This window comes from Sturnus vulgaris, chromosome 2 (genome assembly GCF_052056855.1).
Source record: "Sturnus vulgaris isolate bStuVul1 chromosome 2, bStuVul1.hap1, whole genome shotgun sequence".
NCBI lineage: Eukaryota > Metazoa > Chordata > Aves > Passeriformes > Sturnidae > Sturnus > Sturnus vulgaris.
The window spans coordinates 11,141,351-11,160,575 of NC_142244.1; the positions used below are offsets into that span (position 1 = coordinate 11,141,351).

General features: G+C 39.3%; 1 protein-coding gene across 2 annotated transcripts in view; it reads left to right on the forward strand.

Annotated features, from left to right (window-relative positions):
* NRIP1 (nuclear receptor interacting protein 1) overlaps window positions 1-19,225 on the forward strand; it is a 73,485-nt gene that overhangs the window by 39,770 nt on the left and 14,490 nt on the right. The window contains exon 3 of one of the 2 annotated variants that reach the window (XM_014872987.2): window positions 10,530-10,578. The exons of the other annotated variant lie outside the window; for it this stretch is intronic. The gene's annotated coding sequence lies outside the window, so the exon portion shown is untranslated. The remainder of the gene's footprint in view (window positions 1-10,529; window positions 10,579-19,225) is intronic. 2 annotated transcript variants of the gene reach the window in all.

A 19,225-nucleotide genomic window follows, 5' to 3' on the forward strand; every position in this document is an offset into this window, starting at 1 on the left:
CTTGCCCGGGGTGTGCTGTGCCCTTAATATTATGGGAGACCTAAGCTCACCTGCTAGTAATTTCTAATTTACTGTCCTAATTCATCGATTTGTTATCACTAATTGTACTTCATTTACTTCTGTGTAGTTTCCAGTACCTAAAGGGTTGAAAGGTTGCTGTAATTGGCACCCGCAGCTGCTCTTTCTTTTGACAGGGGATAATTTTGCAGCCTATGCTTTGTGTGACAGCTGCCTAATTGGGCATTCTCCCCTTGTAGCAAGCCTGCCTCCTCCAGCCTCCCTGCTGACAAATGGTGCTGGATTATAGATGAGGACACGCTGACCCATTCGACCTTGCTGAGGCAGCGGGGAGGGGCCTCCTGCTACTTGGGGGAAGCTTTGGGTCATTTAAAGGACAAGGTCATGAGCCAGGTGGGGAAATGACATGATATCACATGACAACAGCCCGGTGACACGGTCAGCGTGTCAAGGACAAACTCATCACTATTGATTAACGCCGCTTTTTTTTTTTTTTTTGCCGGCGTCTCTGCAAAGCCACTGATATTTCAAAAATGTTTTTGCTAATTTGTGCTAGGTAAAGTGGCAGGCGTTATTTTGGGGGGGGGGGGTGTTTGTGCAGTGTTTTCTTCTCAGTTCAGATCACGTGCGAAAGCAGTGTTGGTAAAACCCCGCCGATGATAATTTGTAGGGTTCATCTTGATGTTTTTGGTAAAATGTATATCTGGCTGTAATGGAAGGAAAATGCCAGGAAGGATGCATGACAGGGCAGAACTTAAGGAGAGGGGGGAAAAAAAAATCCCTGCTTTGAAATGTTTTACTTTTTACTCCTTGAAAGGCACTTACATGAACCTCTATGAAAACACATGTATCCACATATGTACAGCTGACTGGAATGTGGAAAAAGTCTTTATCTAAAGAGAATAAAAGAGAAAAGTTAAATATAGATTGGATGTTTATAGAAAAAGTCTTATTTATATCAGCTCATGGGCGATACAGTTAAGACAATGCCCTGCCCGTTTTAAGAACTAAAACAGTCTCCAACTATGCTGGGCAATAAAAACCTGCTAAGTGGGTTTTCGAAAATGTTGTGAATACAAGTGACAATGTTTTGAGAGCATCTTCATGTTGCATTTCTATGCTAATAAACTTCAAGGTAAATGAACAGCTTGTTTGACATTTGCTATGTTAGACAATAATAAAATGCTTTCTTCTGGAGTAATTAGACTTGATAGATTGATTATGTGAAGAGGTAAAGATAAATATAATCAGAAAGAGAACAGTCTCGAAGGGAGTTAGTGCCTGTTTCTGAACTTTGTGGTTGTGGTTCAGCCGATGCCTGGTGGCGTGTGTGTCACACACAGGTGTGCCCTCACCTGCACAGACACACGGACACATGACAGACGGACACAGCGTGGTGTGCACGGAGCTCCTGAGAAGCCAGGAGAGCAGCGTTCACCTCTTCCCTTCTCCGGCAGATCTGATTTGTTGTGGGAAACTGTTGTGTCTGAGCCTCGTCAGTTCCCCAGGATGTAATTTTACTCCCCTGAGGTAGAAAGCCGTCAGTGGTAAAGTGTGATAAATTAGTTCTCTCAAGTAGATGCGCGTGCGTGTGTGTGTGTTTAATTCTGACCTTGCTGTGCATGTGTTGAGCTGCTCTCGGTGCCCGAGTCAAGCCCGGTGGAGGTTTAATCCTGTGCCCTTGTACACGTATACTTGATTAGTAGTTGTGGTTATCTCAGCAGAAGACATTCTGCCCTCCTCCTTGTATTGGTCGGGACCCAGGCATTGGGGAGTCAAGTCGAAGGAGAAAGAAAAGAGATTTTGCATTAGTATTCTATGAAAGCCTTACTGTCTGCAGAACAAATTGATTGCTACAGTGTACCTGTGCTTGGCACCACTGCTGTGAAAGAAAGGTATGGTTGTAATCTGTTTTATTGTATTACGTATTGTGACACTCCAGGAATGTTTAACATTCGGCTCTTCTGTGGCACATGCTAGAAGTCTAAGGAAAGAAAAATATGTGAATGAATGAAAAGTGTGTGAGTGAGGCTGTCGTATCGGCAGCTTTGTTTACTACAGCGAACTAAGTAGCCCCTGCTAATGAGACAAATTTCTGTGCCAATGGCAACGTAAGGAGATGATTAACTGAATTCTCTGTATTCTGTTCGGTTACTCTCATCAGTGTCAGTAGTTCCTACCTACCTACACAGATAAAATTGTAATTAATGTTTTAAGGGGATTTGGGTTTAGCTTTTTGCAAGATGATTAATGTGAAATATACTTGAACGTGGATGTGTTTGCCTCTTTAAATGAAAACGTGTTGTTTTTTTCCTAGTTATTAATGTGCTGTGATGGTCCTACGTGTGTGAGGGGGAGGTATGTGAGGGGAGGTACAAAACCTGCAAATCTTAAGATGTGCTGCTATGATAAACAGCACAAGAACAAAGCTGAGGAAAAGTCTTAGAGGATTTGAGTCTTCACATCTCACACACACACACACCCTCACCACCCCCCTCTTTAATAATGTGTAAATATACACTCCTGTTTTAATGAGAAATCTAGATCTTAGTTTCCTTAACCCAGTCATAGACTTTACACAGTTGATTCTCTGGTTTTACAGATGCTCAGCTGATGTCAGTTGTGTGGGAAGTATGAAGCACTCCATTAATAAAATTCAGGCTGTTGCACAGAGGGCTGTGCTTAGTGCTTCGTTCTTGGCATCACTGGAATTGCGTTGCTGGTTATTTGGATGTTTGCTTGTGGTCATTCCAAAACATCTGAAGTATCTGCTCTTCCCATGCAGACATTCCTGACTAATTAAGTTTAGGACAGGTGGCAGACTCCTCCTGGGCATTTAAATCTGCGCGTAAACCTAATCTAATAACTTGATGAGAAAATGAAAATCCATCCTTCCTGGTGTGTTATCACCACGCACAAGCCACAGAGGTATTTGTGAAATCCTCTCTCTACTCTTTGTCCTGGCAGGTGACAAGTAAATGAGTTGCTTTAAGGAAATGAGGGACTTGGAAAATGCTGTGTGCTGAGCAAAAGTCATGCACTGTACTAGTTACTTCTATCATATGGCCTTGCTGACTTAAGATTAACACTTTATGGATGTGGGGGATATTTGTGAGTGTACCCTTCAGCTTCCATTTTACACCTTGCAAAGCATGTGAATACAGCCTTGTACGTGCAAGTTGTTGGTCTTTGAGATCCCTTGACAGCTAACAAAATTTCTGAAGAACCCCAGTTTGGGAGACTCCGTGATGTGACTGCATTTAAATATGATGACTTTAGTTACAACTAATTTTATTGCAAAAGTTATTTATTCTAATCGAGGATTTTGTGAATAAGCTATTCTTCCCCTTGAAATACTTTTTCTTAACGCAAACGCATGTTATAACAAAAACAAAAGTTGGTAGAAACAGTTGCACAATTTACATAGCAGATGAGACGATTCAGGGACTCTATCATATTTAACCAGGTTTTGGAAGAGAATTTCAGTAATGCTATAGAAACGGTTAATCCTTATCTCAGATTTTGTGTTCATTTTTTTGTAGATTTTAACTATTTAGTGACAGGAGGTGGAGTTCTGAAGGTGTTAGATAAATACAGGGCAATACTGCATTTCAATGCAATTAACTTTTGTTCGTAAATAATTCAACCTATGACTTTAAATAAATGATCAGAGGAAAAGAAAATGACATGTGATTAAATCCAAGTCCTTGAAAACATTTTACCAGTCAAGATTGCTGTGACTGCTTTGGGACTTCTTGTAATTCCTCTGTTGAAAAGAGCCAGTTTTGCGAATTGTGGGGGTTTTGTTTCGTTTTGTTTTTTGTCAATTCTCAGTGTATCATAAGAGATATGAGATGGACTTTTCAGGTCATCCTCCAAAGAGGACTAATGATGTGCTACTTTTCATTTTATCTTGATTTTCTTAGTGCCATGGAATATATCAGCTTGAGTAGCCTGTGATTTTCCTAGGTTTTTGGTTGTTTGGGTTTTTGTTTATTTGTTTTTGGGTTTTGTTTTTTTGGGGGGGGGAGATGGGTTTGTTTCTTTTAATGGAAAGTAGAAGGATATTTACCGAATTAAAACTTCTACTGCCAGCTTTACTCATGGAGCATGACTGATGACATTAGAATCTTGATGAGAATTTTGGAATACAGTTTGGCCTGGAGTAGCTGTATTGTGGGTGGGGTGATGGAGAAGACATCAAATGAGGAAGAAAACCCAAAACCAAACACAACCCCAACCAAATAAATCAGATTTTTTAAAAAATTCTTGCTTATATTGGAAATATGCAGTTGATTCCAGCATTGGTTACCTGTATTACACAGCTTTCCCTCTGGAAATACTTAATCTAAGTTTGAAGTAAGAGTTGGTGCTTGAGTGTTATTATCAATTAGGCAGATTTTAGAGGTAAATTCCAGATTAGGTTTGTTTTTGAAAGGTAGCTGTGCCCTGTTGAGACTGTGAAATGTTTGTTCCCCATCTCCACCCCTTTTCTTTCTGTTACCATGCTCTGCCATAATAAAGAGAGGAAGTGGAGGTGTTGCATAACTTCAAGTAAACAGATTTTTGGTGCAGATACTGAAGGCAGCTTTAACTCAACCAGTGCTGTCACCACCAGAATCCTCCCAATGCTAAAGGCAGTTGTGTAATTAATGGCCTTGTGTACTGAATTGAGACTGCTGCGAAACCTCTGGAGGGAATTATTGTGTCTATTGTGTTGGTTAACTTTCCAAGAAAATACAGCCCGTTGCTGATAGTTTGTTGGGGTGATGGGGGAGGATTGTGTAAGGACTGATGAAATACTCTCTGGCATCTTTTTCCTGACTACTGGACAAAGCATCTGCAGCAGCAGAGCCAGGTTGAAATGGAGCTGTTAATAAAAATTAAATGAATTTTACTTGAAGAGTAGAGTGTGGTAGATAAGAAAATAGAAAGCTGCACTTGAAACTTTTGGTGCTTTTTTAAGATATTTTTGTTGTAATATCATATAAAGGACTTAGACCTGGTTTTGATACTAGCACTTTACCTAGTGCAAGAGTGGTAAATGATCTAGAATAGATGAAAATTATTAATCGGGTTTTTTTTTTGTCTAATCTGTTGCCTTGAAGGCATTTATAAAACCTTGTTAAAAGTTCCAAACACTTTTTTAAAATTTTTTTTATTTTATTTTTTTTTTTATTTTTTATTTTTTATTTTTTTGGATCTTTGTTTCTGTAACTTCTACCATAGGTGGCACTGACTATTAGCAATTAGAAGGCTTGGGATGTCTCCCCTGCTCCCACATTTAGATGTTTAAACCACTGGCAGCTGTTTTCTCTCACTCTGGTGTAGAGAGAAGCTTGTGGCAGGTATCTGCAGGTTCTACAGATGAATAGCTATAGGTGCTAAATTGTTGCCTGAGTTTGGTCAGTTTGGAAACTTCCAGCTTTTGAAGCTAGAACTTCAGTTGGTACAAACTCCTCGGGAAAAATGCTGGTATTGATTAGTGAGGGGGAGCAAACTCATTTCTGCAGGCTTAGTTCTAGTTACTCAGGAGACTTGCTGAGGTGGCTCAGTCAGGCTTGGTGTAATTCAGGATTCCGGAGGCTGGGCACCACTGAGCAGTTCGGCATGTGCAAAAAAAGCTGTGTGGATTCGCTTGGTGCTGTAGCATCAGTTCCTTCACTGCCCTGCTGCTGGCGCAGGCTGCTGCAGTTCTGCCTCTTCACTGGTGGAACCAGGAATGAGTGCACACCCTGTGTTCTGGTCCGTCTGAGCTGTGAGTGTATTGCAGCTGAATTAGACTGGTAAAAGCCAGATTTTAACAGCTTTATAAAGCAAGGAATTAAAAATGGACCTGTTAGGGCAGGAAGTGCTTAGATATGTGTGCAGACATACTTGACTATGAGACACCCTTACTTCAGGATAGAGAGGACTTGATTGTACTTGGTTAGGAAAGAGACTGAAAGGGATCAGTGGATCAGAAGAGTGCAGTGCTCTTTGCAGCTCCTGTCCATGTAATAGTTCTTGCCCAGCTCATTAGGACTGCTTCATCATGTTAGATCCCTGAGAAACTGGGAAAGTTGGTGGAATTATCTTTTTGATCATAATGCTATCATTCGTGTTTACTTCAGTACTGGTACTTAGTTCAGTAGTGAGGTGGTGTTTTGTTGGAGAGAACATTGTTTCAGCAGGTATAGTGGAACACCCATGTTTACTGCATTTGATTGACATATATCTCCACCTGAGGGTGATGAGAGTGCCACTAACTTGTCTTATTTTGGAAGAGAAAGGCATTTACTGTAGTGTTCAATTCCTGCTCCTGTAGTAGTAAACACTGTTGTTTCCTCAAGTTTTAGGTACCCAATTGTTGTTTGGTTTCACTAGTAGGGGGAAAAGCCCCAGAAACAAAAACTCCCACAAACTGCAGAGAGAATATCTTGTAATTCAGCTTAAATTCAGAAAAATCTTTCTTTATTTGCTATGGATATGGAATTAATGTGTTATTGAAAAAGCTACTTAATCTCCTGTCGTCGCTGTTTCTCATGCATAGAGTAGCAATATTCCAAATCACTACTGTGGTATGTTCATGGATGTTCCTAAAATGTTTTGTTTTGTTCCAAGATGGAATCTCTTTTTTTTTTTTTGCAATTTTGTCAGTGCCCAGTAGCCTCCAACATGGTTCAGACCCACACAGTGCATGTAATGAGAGGTCCTGGTGAACAACGGAGGAGTGAAATTACTATGATCAGTCTGTAAATAGCAGCAGCCATCTAACATCAGATATTTAGATGTCAGATTGAAACAGGTCTTTGGTAACTGAAATGCCTCTTACTTTTTAGTTTGCTTATGAGTGGGATTTTTTAACGACCTCAGTTTATGTATAAGCAATATATAATTTAATTCTGTAGTCCACGCCAATCCAAAATAGTTTGGGATTTTATTTCCAGATTCATGTAGTGAGTGGATAAGTCTATGAAAGTCCTTTCTCTACTAAGGATGTTGTTTATACTCTGCAGCTTGGTGGTGGAGTACATCAAGATTATTTTTTTATTCGTATTAAGTTTTTAAATTATGGTTGTATGTTTCATCAAAAAAGCCCCTGATGCTTGGTCAACTTCAAACATTTTCTTCTCAGCTTTTCTACCTGTGACTGTCACTTTGCCAGAGAAAATAATTTCATGGAAGGGTAGTTCAGATGCATGTTTTGTGTAATTTGCAAGTGTGGACACTTGCACATAGTTACAGCTGACAGAGTACAGTCAGTGGTGGAAGAAGTATCTTACCAACAGTTCCCTGCCCCTTCGAGAATTTTTTCTGTTCTCCAAGATTTATGAGGTCATGATGTCAAAGGTTTTTGTAGCATTCAGCTTGTCAATGATGGAGTGCAAGCCAGTTTGAAATTAAAAATGGCTGGATGAGCTTTACTATGCAAAAATTAAGCTCGTAATCAAGTTTTCCCATTATACAAAAAGAAATGTTAAACAAGGGAGGTTTTAGTACCTGAAGTGGCTAAGAGTGTGCATACATATCCCTATAAAGTAGTCTGGGTTTTCTGGATGTGCATTAGAAAGACTTCATAAATACCATTAGCTTTCTTGTGATTATTTGTGAGGAACATTGATCATGCTTGCTCTTGAAAAATATGCACTGGCTTTAAGTAAAGTAACTGAAGTGAAATACAAGAATTTGTGGAAAAGACAAGAAAGATGTTTTCAGATATTTTTTGCTAAAAAAGGAGCTTGTTGTTACTCCATGTTCTTGAATCATTCATGTCTTACCGAGCAGCTGGCAAAAATAAGTTGGATTCAGTGTATGCTTTATATCTTACATGTGGAAATGAATTGCAAGAATGGTTTAAAGTCCATTAATTTTTGTTTTGGAATCTTACCCCCATGCCCCCATGTAAGTGGAGCTTTTGGTCTTGAATGGTGATGGATACACAGTCGTTTACTGGTTTTTCTCCTTTCCCTCCCATTTTTCTGTGACAGATCAAAATCAAGATGTTTCAGAGCTTCCAATCCTTCCTCTTGTTCCTTCGGGCAAGATCACAGTAAAAATCATGTAAACCTCAGAAAAATTTGGACTTTCCATCCATATGCATTGTGGCAAAGTTTATTGCAGCTCATTGGAAATGCTTTGTACAACATGGTCGAGAAATATAGCTGGTGATATAGGGACCATGCTACCTGGAATCTCACCTCTGGCTTTATATTTTAGTGAAGCAAATTGATTATAATGTTTTACAGTGTACATTATCATAGATGATCCTGTTTTTGCTTGTCATTTTTTACAGTTCAGGACTCCGTGGTGGTCAGGCAGCTTGAACAGTCTCACAATCTTTCCTGGCTGATGCCTTCTTCCTCTTTATACCTACTTTTCCCCTATATCTTTCCTTTCTGCTTCCTTATCTCTGCATCTCATCTCAGTTTGTGAGCACTGTGGGGTAGTAGTCTGAATTTACAGGAATAGAAAATGTTTTACAATAGTAATTATGGCAAATGTCAAGCATAGACAGACTTGCTCTCATAAACCTGGCAGCATATAAAGAAGGCAAGTGGAATTTTTTGCATCCTGGTAGGTTATTCTTGGTCAGCCAAACTGTTCACCTTCCAAAGTGCTACAAGCAAACTCTGGTTTACATGATTTAGTAGAGAGATACCGAGGTGACTTTGGAAGCAAGGGTTACATTTTATTTGCAGTAAAACAGAATTCAGACATAGACCCCGTAAATCAAACCAGTCTGGTTTGAGGTGAAGAAATTATGTTCAAAAAAATGGAAACTTGCAGTATTAAGTTTGGGCTCAGGGGGCTATTTCATTAAGGCAGCTGGGACACAGAAAGCTTCCTTTGTTCCACTGGAGGAGGTTTGGGTTTATGCTTAGCCCAGGTGCTCCCTCAGCCTGCGCCTTGCTCCTCAAAAGTTTCCTCATCCACGTCATTGTTTGTTGTCACGATTAAAAGTAAGTAAATAGTCATCGTATCTCTGAAAATATGTATCTCCTTTCTTTCCCAGGAGCAGCATTTTTTTACTCTCTGGTCGTTCTTGCCTCTGTGCCCTCTGAAGTGAAAGCAGATTGCATCAGGGTAGGGATATTGTCATTGTACCAGCTGGAGAAAGAGCTTTCACTAGTCGCAAAAAATGTAGCAGCTTAAGAGAGAGGAGCCCTTTGATGCTACATTTTAGCCCTTCTACATTTTAGGCCTTTTGTACCCTTTTCTTCCTATCATTAGTCTTTGTGTTCTGTTGATCTTTTAGGGGATATCATTCTTTCCTTCCCTTCCAATCGTATGTAGTAAAAGAAAGGTATTGGGTGAAAACTGTTATTACAGTGGCACGTATTGTTGTACTGCAAAACCAATAAATGCATTTTTTCTTCTGTAAGAGGAAGAGAAAACATACTTATTTTGGAGGTCAGTGTTGCTCTAGGGCTTCATTTAATTGCTGTCCAGCTGAACTTGTCAGCATCTCACAGGTGCAGATCTATTTATTTTAAACTTCATATAGACTGTGATGAGGAAAAGGGAACAAACACGTCTGTGAGGAAAGGCAAGCAACATATATCATTTGTGTTTTGGCTTGTGGTCTTGCAGGAGGTATTTTGGTGGATTTGGATTAATTTTTGCTCTGGTAATTTACTGCTGGAGGAAAGAGCCTCCAGAGTGTAGATGATCTTCATCTGGGGAGCAGTGCAGAAGCGTAATGGAATTTCCTGTGTGAGAGGTGCCTGAGTATTACAGCAAAAATGAGTGTTTGTGGAAACAAAAGGGTAAGGAAAAAGGACACAATAAGTGGTTAGGTTATGTGGATAGAAATGGAAGTTATTAATGTCCGTAGAGCTCAGATGAGAAATTCTAAACTTAATCTAGAGCAAGAGAAAATGAATTGAAAAGTCGAAGTAAAGGGTTATATGAACAGTGTCTTCAGGGGAAAGATTACAATAACAGCTGTGTTTTGTGTAGTGTGGAATGGTCTTTGGATGTCATTAATGCTACACAAGTGTGGGTTGTGGAAGTGGGGAGCTGAGGGAAGACTGAATGAGAGTAATGATGATAATAGCAGGAGAAAATGAGTCAGATTTTAGAGAAGCAGAATGCAGTGCCATGGATGTATTGTGTGTTCTTGGTTTCTTTTTGGTTGTTTGTTTGGGGCTTTTTTTAAGTCATGGTGGGTAAATGGATAGTGGGAGTGTTAGAATAAAGATAATATCCTGATGACAGCCGTTTTTCACAAGGTGGGTAGTATTAACCAGGCAAGGAGAGCTATCCCCTCTCTCCTGGCAGGTTACCTTTACCAGCTTGCTCGGCTCAGTTTCATTTGTCAAGCTCTGATACTCTCGCAAATCACCTACAAGTATAACCAGCTTTGGGGGGAAAAAATTAATCTGTTGATACTTTGTTAAGAAGTAAGACAGGCTCCCTTTTGTGAGCTGATTCTGAATTAACAAAATGACTTTCCTTATATTGTAGAAATATAATTATTTTCCACTATAAGTTTCTGCATCCTGATTATAATATATTTATTTTGGCAGGGAGGAGTGAAAACCAGATTTACAAAGATCCTGCATTGACATTTGAAAGGTATGAGTTTCTGCCCTGAACTTGAAAACTTTATTAACCTGTATTTTTCTTCATCCCAGATATGGAGTGTAACTTTGTCTCATTCACACTAGCTTTGGTCCTTATCCCTCTGAGGAATTCCCAGTCAGAATTTGGTTCATTTCACATCCCTGTATAGTCCTGATCTCGTTTTCCTGAGATTGCTAACTAGGGTGCCAAGGTAACACTCTGCTGAGTTTCCTGAGAGGCTGAAGACATGCTCACCTGCCCACCAGAACTTCTGGCTTTTTCTCAACAAATGGATTTTAAGTTGTATGCTTTTAAGAGTGTGAAGTCCCTCTGAGAAGGTGTTTTGGGTAGTGGATTTTTTTAATGGGCTTTTTTCCCTCTGGTATTCCTTTGTTACCCTCTTTGGCTTGTACCTCCCTTTCCAATAGGATGTGCTTCAGCATTTATATGGTGTTTGGGAGTTTTTTGTGGTTATGTAAGATTCTGCAGGTACTCACAAGTCTTAACTGCTGTTGAATGAAATCACATTAATGTGTTTATTTGAGTTCTTTTGGTCTCACACACTGATGAAATTGAGCAACAGAATTTGAACAAAAGCATCCTTCTTTAGCAAGAATATGTATAGATTGAAAAAGAGAAGAAAACAACAAAAAAGTGGCTTAGTAATAATGCAGGCACTCAGTGAAACTTACCATCAGGTTATTGACAAGGCCTTACTATATTGATTTAGAAAACACTGGAGTTACTTATTGATGTACATTGAGCTGGGAAATGACTCTTCCAGTTACATCAAGGAAAGATGGCTTTATATAACACAAAGAACATGGGTTGTGACCTGTCAGCCATGCCCAGATCTCTGTTATGGCAGGGTAAGCTGGAGAGCCTGATCAGCTGAGTCAATAGAAAAAGATCATAAGTATCAGATAATGACTTTATACTACATCATACATGGCTTCAGCTACTTTGGTGCAGATTCACCTGTTTATTCACTAGATTCTTGACTTTTAGGTCTTTTGTTATGACAATATCACCCACTCTCACCACGTTCTTTCAGTAGTCATTAAGTGTGAATAGATTAAAACTGTAATTCTGAGATACTTCCCCCAAAGCTGAGACAAGATTTGCAGAGAGAAATTCACCACCTACCCCCCACTGCCTTTCATTGTTACTAGTTTTATTTGATGATGAATTGATATCAGACTTCCAGCATGTGGGAAACCAAATCACCTGCAATGGTTGCTGTGTGTTGAACAACTTGAGGAATGGGAACAGTGCAATAACTGATGTTGCACATCTTGGAAATCCTCTGCTGCGTCCTGAATGATAGAAGAATATTGAAACTTTCAGTGTAAACCAGTTTGCTTTTAGTAGTCATGATGCTTAAACTAGTGATGTGTTACTGGTTTTTAGCATGGTAGATACCCCTCTGTCCTACACATATGTCTAACTTGAATATGTGTTTGGAATCAACATGTTTGTAACTTGAAAATGTGTTTGCATTTGTCTGTAATTTGAATCTGTGCATGAGAGAGGCATTTAGATGCCTCTCATGCACAGATCTGCATGTGTGCATAACCTTGCCTTTATTTTATTGTGCCATTAAAATTCATAGGTCTGCTTACGTCAGAGAAAATAAGTAAGTAAAAAGGAAGTACAAAGTTCAAGAACTTGCTACTACACTGTTCATCAATACAGTATTTTAAGATTATTAGAAACTTATTTTGACATTTCACACATGCAAATACAACCATAGGCAATATTTTTTTCTAGAAAATAAGTAAAAATTGTACCTTTACAGAATTGGGCATTGGTAGCCATCCAGTCCTTCAACACAATCCATGGTTGTGGACTGTTGTTGACTACTAAGTTGACCAGAAGTACTTTGTGCGAGCTGTCGTATTTATTGTCCTTGCTGTATTGGCTGGTTGTTTACTCCTGTTTGTCATTACCCTTTTAAAAGGCAGTACCCTTGAAGTGCTTTACATTTGGATCACTGTGTGGAAAGATGCCTCCTCCAAGGAGGAATGGATAAGAGCTGGATTTCAGATATTTTCTGCATGGTGTCACAGCCAAAACCACCACTGGCTGCTGCTAGCAGCCTGCACATCCCTGCTGCTCGAAAAGTGGGGGATTTGATCCAAAGTTCAGAACAAGCAGAAACCTCTCAATTCTGCAGGTTATGTGTATAAAAGAGTGTGAGCTTGTATTTAACAGGAAAAAACCCAAAACCACAACTGCTGCTGACTTGTTTTATTAAAGGTTTAGTTGTGAAGATTAAAGAGGGTTTTTATAGTATGAGCTTGAGAGAAGACTTGCCATGAGTGAATGAACAGTTACTCACTGTAATACGCCTCAGTTAAAGCAAAGGCTTTTTCATGCATTTCAGTTTTCATGTGTTTGTAAACTTTAAAAAAGCTACATGACTCCAAATATACTTGCTTTAGGGTTTCACATGTTGGGCAGCTGTACTGCTAATAACCTGATGCGTTTCCTAGCATGTTTTTAGTTGTGAAATGTCCTGTATATACGTTTTCATGTGTGCTTGGTTCTCAGAGTAAGCTGCTGATTCGTGGATGTGGAAGGAACCTCTGCTGGTTTGTTGTAATCATTGCCTGATTTACTTTTTTTTATTTTTCCCTTTCTAACTCTTCAGTGAGAAGCTTTATCAGCTTTTCACAAAGTAGGAAGGATAGAAGTTCTACTTGGAAAAAAAATTAACCAACCTTCTCTTTTCTCCCATTTTGCTAAATGATCTTACAAAAGGGGGACTAAAGAAGAGCAGAATTGTATTGCCCTGAGGTCTACAACTTAAATCAATTTGATCTTAAACCAGTGACTGTTTTAAGATCTGATGAATCACTATCAGAGTTAAAAGCACCTATACCACAGTGCTGAGAAGCTGGCATCCCAGGCTTCAGGAGTGATTTGTATCTGGCCCTAGTAGCTCAGGCAATGCTATAGCTTAAAAGGGTGACAGCCTAATTCTTGTGAAGGATATTTTTAAAAAGGAGACAAGTTTTTAAACTTTTTTTTTCTATATATTTTTTTTTTTCATTTGAGGCCTTTTCATTAGTAGCTGAGAAAACCCAGTCATACAGGTAGAGAGCTGTACATGTATTACCTCTACAGAAATGGAAGAAAATGTTGAATAGCTGAAACTATGGTGCAGGAGGGTATGTGATGGCATGAAGGTGTTACTGGCAATGTCCAAGATGCCCACATACTAGTGAGCTATGCTGGTCACCCCAAATGGGTTCCAATAAAAGCTTTAACACAAGCAATCCTATATATAGACATATCTCTATCTCTAAATATAAATTGTTCCCACTCATGTCTAGGCTAACATCAGAGCAGTGCTGGTGTTGAAAGAGGGGGTTAAGAATTAAGAGTACAAACCACACTATTCTTTAGATTACTACCTGTTGTGATGAGCATCTAAACTTTGTGTCAGCAGTGCAGCTTTGAGTGCCATTGTGTCACCCAAGACACCTCTTCCTCGTGTTTGGGCATCAGAAGGGTACATGTGCCAGACGTGACCTGTAAGCCAAATACTCTCCTGCATGTGTTTGAAGCTTTGAGAATGTATCAGTGCGTGGATGGATGGATGGATAGATGGGTAAATGACTTTCATTGCTGACTATTTTCAGCAGCTGGCTTTTAATGAGTCTTTCAACTGTTGCTACTGTGTTTAATCTGTTCACTCACTCAGCGTTCAGCATTAGAGAAGCTTTCTAGGAGGTAAATGTTGTCCTGATTACAGAAGAGGTTAGTTTGATTGTGTTCTGCACAGACCTTGAGTTCTTTTTTTTTTTTTTTTTTTTTTGTTAATTGAGAAATATATGCTATGCACACAGATAATTAGGATAAATAAGCAAGTGTTGTGCTTGGAAGTGCACATCCAAATATACAATTGTTATATTAAGATAAGTGTCTTGGGCTCCTCCAAGTTAAAACCTGAGGTCCTGACTCTTTAGCTTGCTCTTGGTCTTGCTGTGTGTTTGAGTGGGTTTTCCTTTTAGATTTGTAATTTAATGTATATTAGCAATGACTGAATAGAGTGAAAAGGATGGCAGAAAGTGTCTTTCACTTCCTTTCCATTTAACATAAGAGCTTTTCCTTAGTTTATTTGCTATGCTGCCTAATAGCTCTTATCAGGATAAATAAGGACAGAGCAGCTGCTCTTAAATGTAGGGAATACTAAAACATGTAGTGTACCAATGTGAAGAAAATGAAATGTAGTGGTATTTCTGGTAAGCGTACTAAAAAAAAAAATACATCCAGGAGCTTTGATCAAATGCCAGCTCTTACATCAGTCCTCTTTGTAATCTTTCTTGCTGATCTGTGACCTTGACCTTGTGTTTGTGTTTGTATGTCAAATCTATTTTAGGGATGGACAAACTAAGTTCAGTTTAATAGGATTTATACTCCTGCTTCATAGGATACCTTAGTAAAATATAAATATTAAAATACTTGGGTCAGTTAAGTTTTCAGTCATCTTTTCAGATTTCAGTGGGTTTGAAGACATTGACATTGTTGTTCTTTTAGGAGATGGTTCTTCCAAAGGCATCTTTAGCTTACCAGTAAACTCTTCTAAATTCAGCATGGGCCTTCTGCCTGGAGGTGAGGTTTTCTCTTCAAGCATCTCACCAGTGGCTGTGCTTTTTTTTTTGGCATTGGGTGAAGTTTAGCAGTGAAAGTAGCCCCTGCTCTTTGTCCTTCCTCATGCCACTTGTAATCCCGTTTTCCCACAGGGAGAACTGCAAAACCAGTTCTTGGCTGGCAGGATCCTTGGGGTTTCTTTGGACTCTGCCGAGGTCCTTAGTCTGGCTTGCCTTGTGGGAGCTGTGTGCCATGTGCACTCAGCAGGCTCTTGAGCACAGCCCTTCTTTAAACACGAGCACACAGGGCAGCAGAGCTGGTTGGTGTCACAAGGGCACTTTGGGCATACGGGTTCATAAAGCCCAACTGAGGTTGTTGGTTTCAGAGGAATTGTGAAATAGGGTCCCAAATTAGCCAATACTTATGTGCAATATGGAGTAATAGATTTATTTTTAGCAGGTCTTTTATTTCTGGGGTAATGTTGTTTTGTGTAGAAAATCACATGCTTTCTTCAAAAATCAGTCACACATCTATGTTGCTTTGTTTTATACTTTTTAATTTGGCATAAACACCTGTTTTAACTCTCTCGACAGTAATGGAACAAACAATAAGTAGCTTTATTTTTTTGCTATTGCAATTGTTTCCTCCATTAAGAACTCCTTAAAAACAGACAAAATGTTTCTTTTCCACAAATTTGTGGTGGCATATTATCTTCTTAAAATGCATGGCACTGTTATCAGCATAAATTTTAAGAAATTATTTCAAAGTGTATGTCCTTACAGTGAGGGATAGTTAATCACTTCCCCTTCCCAGCTGTCAGTTGTTTTTGCTATGCCTTTGTGGCAGTAAATACGATTTTCACTGGTTTTGAGTTAAGTTGGTATTTTAATTGTTCTGATTTGACTTATGGCTAGGGGTGAGGTACAGTCTTGTTCTTTATGTGTGAGAGTCGGACAATCATCTCTGTATACATCTGTATGACTTCAAGTCCTTTTAATATTTTACTTAGGGATTTATGTTGTGAATGTTTTTCGATTAACTCTGGCATTGTGATAAGGACTCTTTGTCCTTATGTCTTTATAGGATGTTATGAGCCTCTTTTCCCAAGGTTTCACTAAAGCTGGTACTTACGTTTTATCTTGAATTTCACTTGGCTTTATTACTATTTTGGAGAGAAAAAAAATCATAATTTTATTGGAATTGAGCTAGTAGAGACCATCTTGCTAATGCAGATTTTCCCTTTCCCACTTAAATGTAGGTATATGAGCCTTTTTTATGTCCACAAGCTTTGTAAACATAATTCACAATAAACTGAAATCTCCTATTATAGCAAAAGCTGTAGTGTTCCTTCCACTCACTTTAAAAAAAAAAAAAAAAAGGAAACCCAAACCAAAATCATCTGTGTCTCTAATGTGGATTTATGGGGGTTTTACATATAGTTGAATGCTATGTGACTGAGATCCTGTATTTTACCTTGCCTGGAATTCCTGTGTATTTGTGTTCAGTTAGCTGAAACCTATTCTGCTGAGAAGTCTTCAAAGTGCTTTTCATTCATAACCATGAGATGCTTGGTCCCAAGTGAAACATAGCTATTACTGTCAATAAAATGCTGTGCATTACTTTTTAGTCCTTTGTTGCACTTTGACATCTGAAACCAATTCTTGGTTAAAATAACATAAAGCGACTTAATATATGCCAAACCACCTAACATAGTTATTCCAAGAAATACACCATTTTAGTGCACTGCTATCAATAAATGCCTGTATCTTTAGATCCCTCCAACAAGCAGAAGGTCAGAGTTGTGTGGAAATGCATTATCTTCAGGCATTGATCATAACTCAAAAGCATGATTGCCCAGGAGAGGACATTGATTTCTTCACTGTATATTAATCACATTTCATTCTTGGGGAGTTGATGTAGAGTTTAATGCATAATCAGTGATTTGGTTTTGTAGGTGTCAGAGGGAATGGAAATCTGGTTGAGTTTCCTTTTAATTGCTTTTTTTATAGGCAAGTGGCTTACCAAACATTGGAAAGGTGCATCCTCTGTCCATTCTGTTGTATATTGTCCTCCTCTGTTCTGAAAATAAATCTTTGTATAGATTTTTGTATGTTTTTTGTTCTTGGTCTCTTGAATAAGAAGACTCAACCAAAAGTGCTTCTGCTCACTGTATTTCTGAGCTTGGATTAGCATCCTTTCTCAGGTTAGTTGAGATCAGTGCTACATGCTGTTTCTGGATCCCTGTCATTAATGGATGTGTGGTGGAGATGTAACTTCTCTGCATAACCTTTTAGTTTCTGCCCTTTTTGTCCTCAGCAGCAGAAGACCACTGGGCAGTGACTGATGGGACAGGTTTAGCTGTCAAATACTTGCTTCCTTCCCAGGTGATGGTTGTAATTTGAATGTCTGTTCTTCCTCATTCCTTATGATTAGCAAAGACTTGGCAGAGAGTGCATTTCTAAGTTTGTGCTTAGAGTGTTAGCAGACCGTAATGAACAAGTGAACTCAAAGATGTGCTTTACAATACCATTAGAGAAAAAAAAAATAGCTATTCCTCCAGTAGTATTTGTAAGAACAAATATATGTGCGTGAGCCTGGGTAAGGAATTGACTGAAATGTCTGGTGAAACACCAGATGAATCATAAATTATATGAACAGCATGGGGTATTCTGCATCTAGGAGTGATGATTTCTGTGATGCTCTGTTCTTGTACCTGTTAGAGCAAGAAATACTTACTTAAGGTAGGCTGAACTGTTGTTTTAAGAGTGTCACAGCACGAAAAATGGCCACACGTGTTTCGTCTGTGAACTGTGCAGAACTTTCCAGCAGGAGGTTTTGACGTGCAGGCCAGATTTGGATTAAGCTGTGTATGATGCTTAAGTGTACTTGTAAACCTTGGAGAGCTGCTACTAAGGCTTTCCCAAACTCACCTTTCAAGGCAATTGTCTGCTCCCCATTTCCTCCTCCCTGGGTACTTCATATATTTTTTGGGTTTCATTGGGTTTGGGGTACTGTTAGATGAGGGATGTTTTTTATTTGTCAGGTAGGGTTTTGGTTGGTCGGTTTGGCTTTTTGTTATGGCTTTTTTTTGGTGGTTTTTTTTTTTTTTTTGCTTATTGTCAATTTCTTTCCCACTCCTTACTGATATGTTTATGAAGTAAGATATTAAAAAACAAGTCACATGTAACTTGGGGAGAAATGTCTGCCTGTTGCAAGCTGTGCACAGTCTGGAAGATGTGGCTGGGATGGGTTGAGCACCAGCATTGGATGTGTCCCAGTGTAGCCAGCAGTGCTCAGAATTCGGGTTTTCCATGTGGCAATGCTTTGCCACAGCATTCTGACTTTTATGTCTCTGCTGGCAGGGTGCACAGCCTCCCCAAGCAGCCCTCTGCATGGGGATGGAAATCTCCCTGACACTTCCACACCTCGTTTCAGCACACGCTGGAAATGTTGTGTTCCCCCTCGATAAATATTACGTACCATCCCAAAGCTCCTCGTTGTTGTCATGGGGTGGTGTTCCGTGGTCTGAGTGAGTCACAGATTCCCGGACTGGAGAATCCCATGTGAAATCTGAGGAGTGGAGGGACATTTGAGATGAGGCGACCGAATCCCCCTTTCCACACCCCAAATGGAATGTGTAGGAACAGCCTCCCCTTCCTTATGTGTCTCTGGCGCCACTATTAACAACGGCAGTGATCACCATTTACATTTTAGGGTCTCTTAAAAGCTGAAGTAAATCTAAGTAGTCTCTACCACGAGAACAGTTGGGGTTTTTTCTTCCCCACTCAGTTGTTGTTTCACTAACATTTCAGTCCAGTGGTCTGTCAGGTCTTATTCTCAGAGGAAAAGCTGTGTCTTGTGCCTGCTGTGCTCTTGGTTCTGTGTTTCTGTCGATTTTGTGTGACTTAAAGATTTCTCAGTTACTCAGGGTTTGTGTGCTTTCGTAAAAACAGTAGCTTTTGCATCATTTTGAGCTGTTTCATCATCTGTTATGGAATTGGCTTGCTCTAGTATGTTTCAAAATCCTATTACTGGAACTGCTAAAATAATCAGAAGGTTT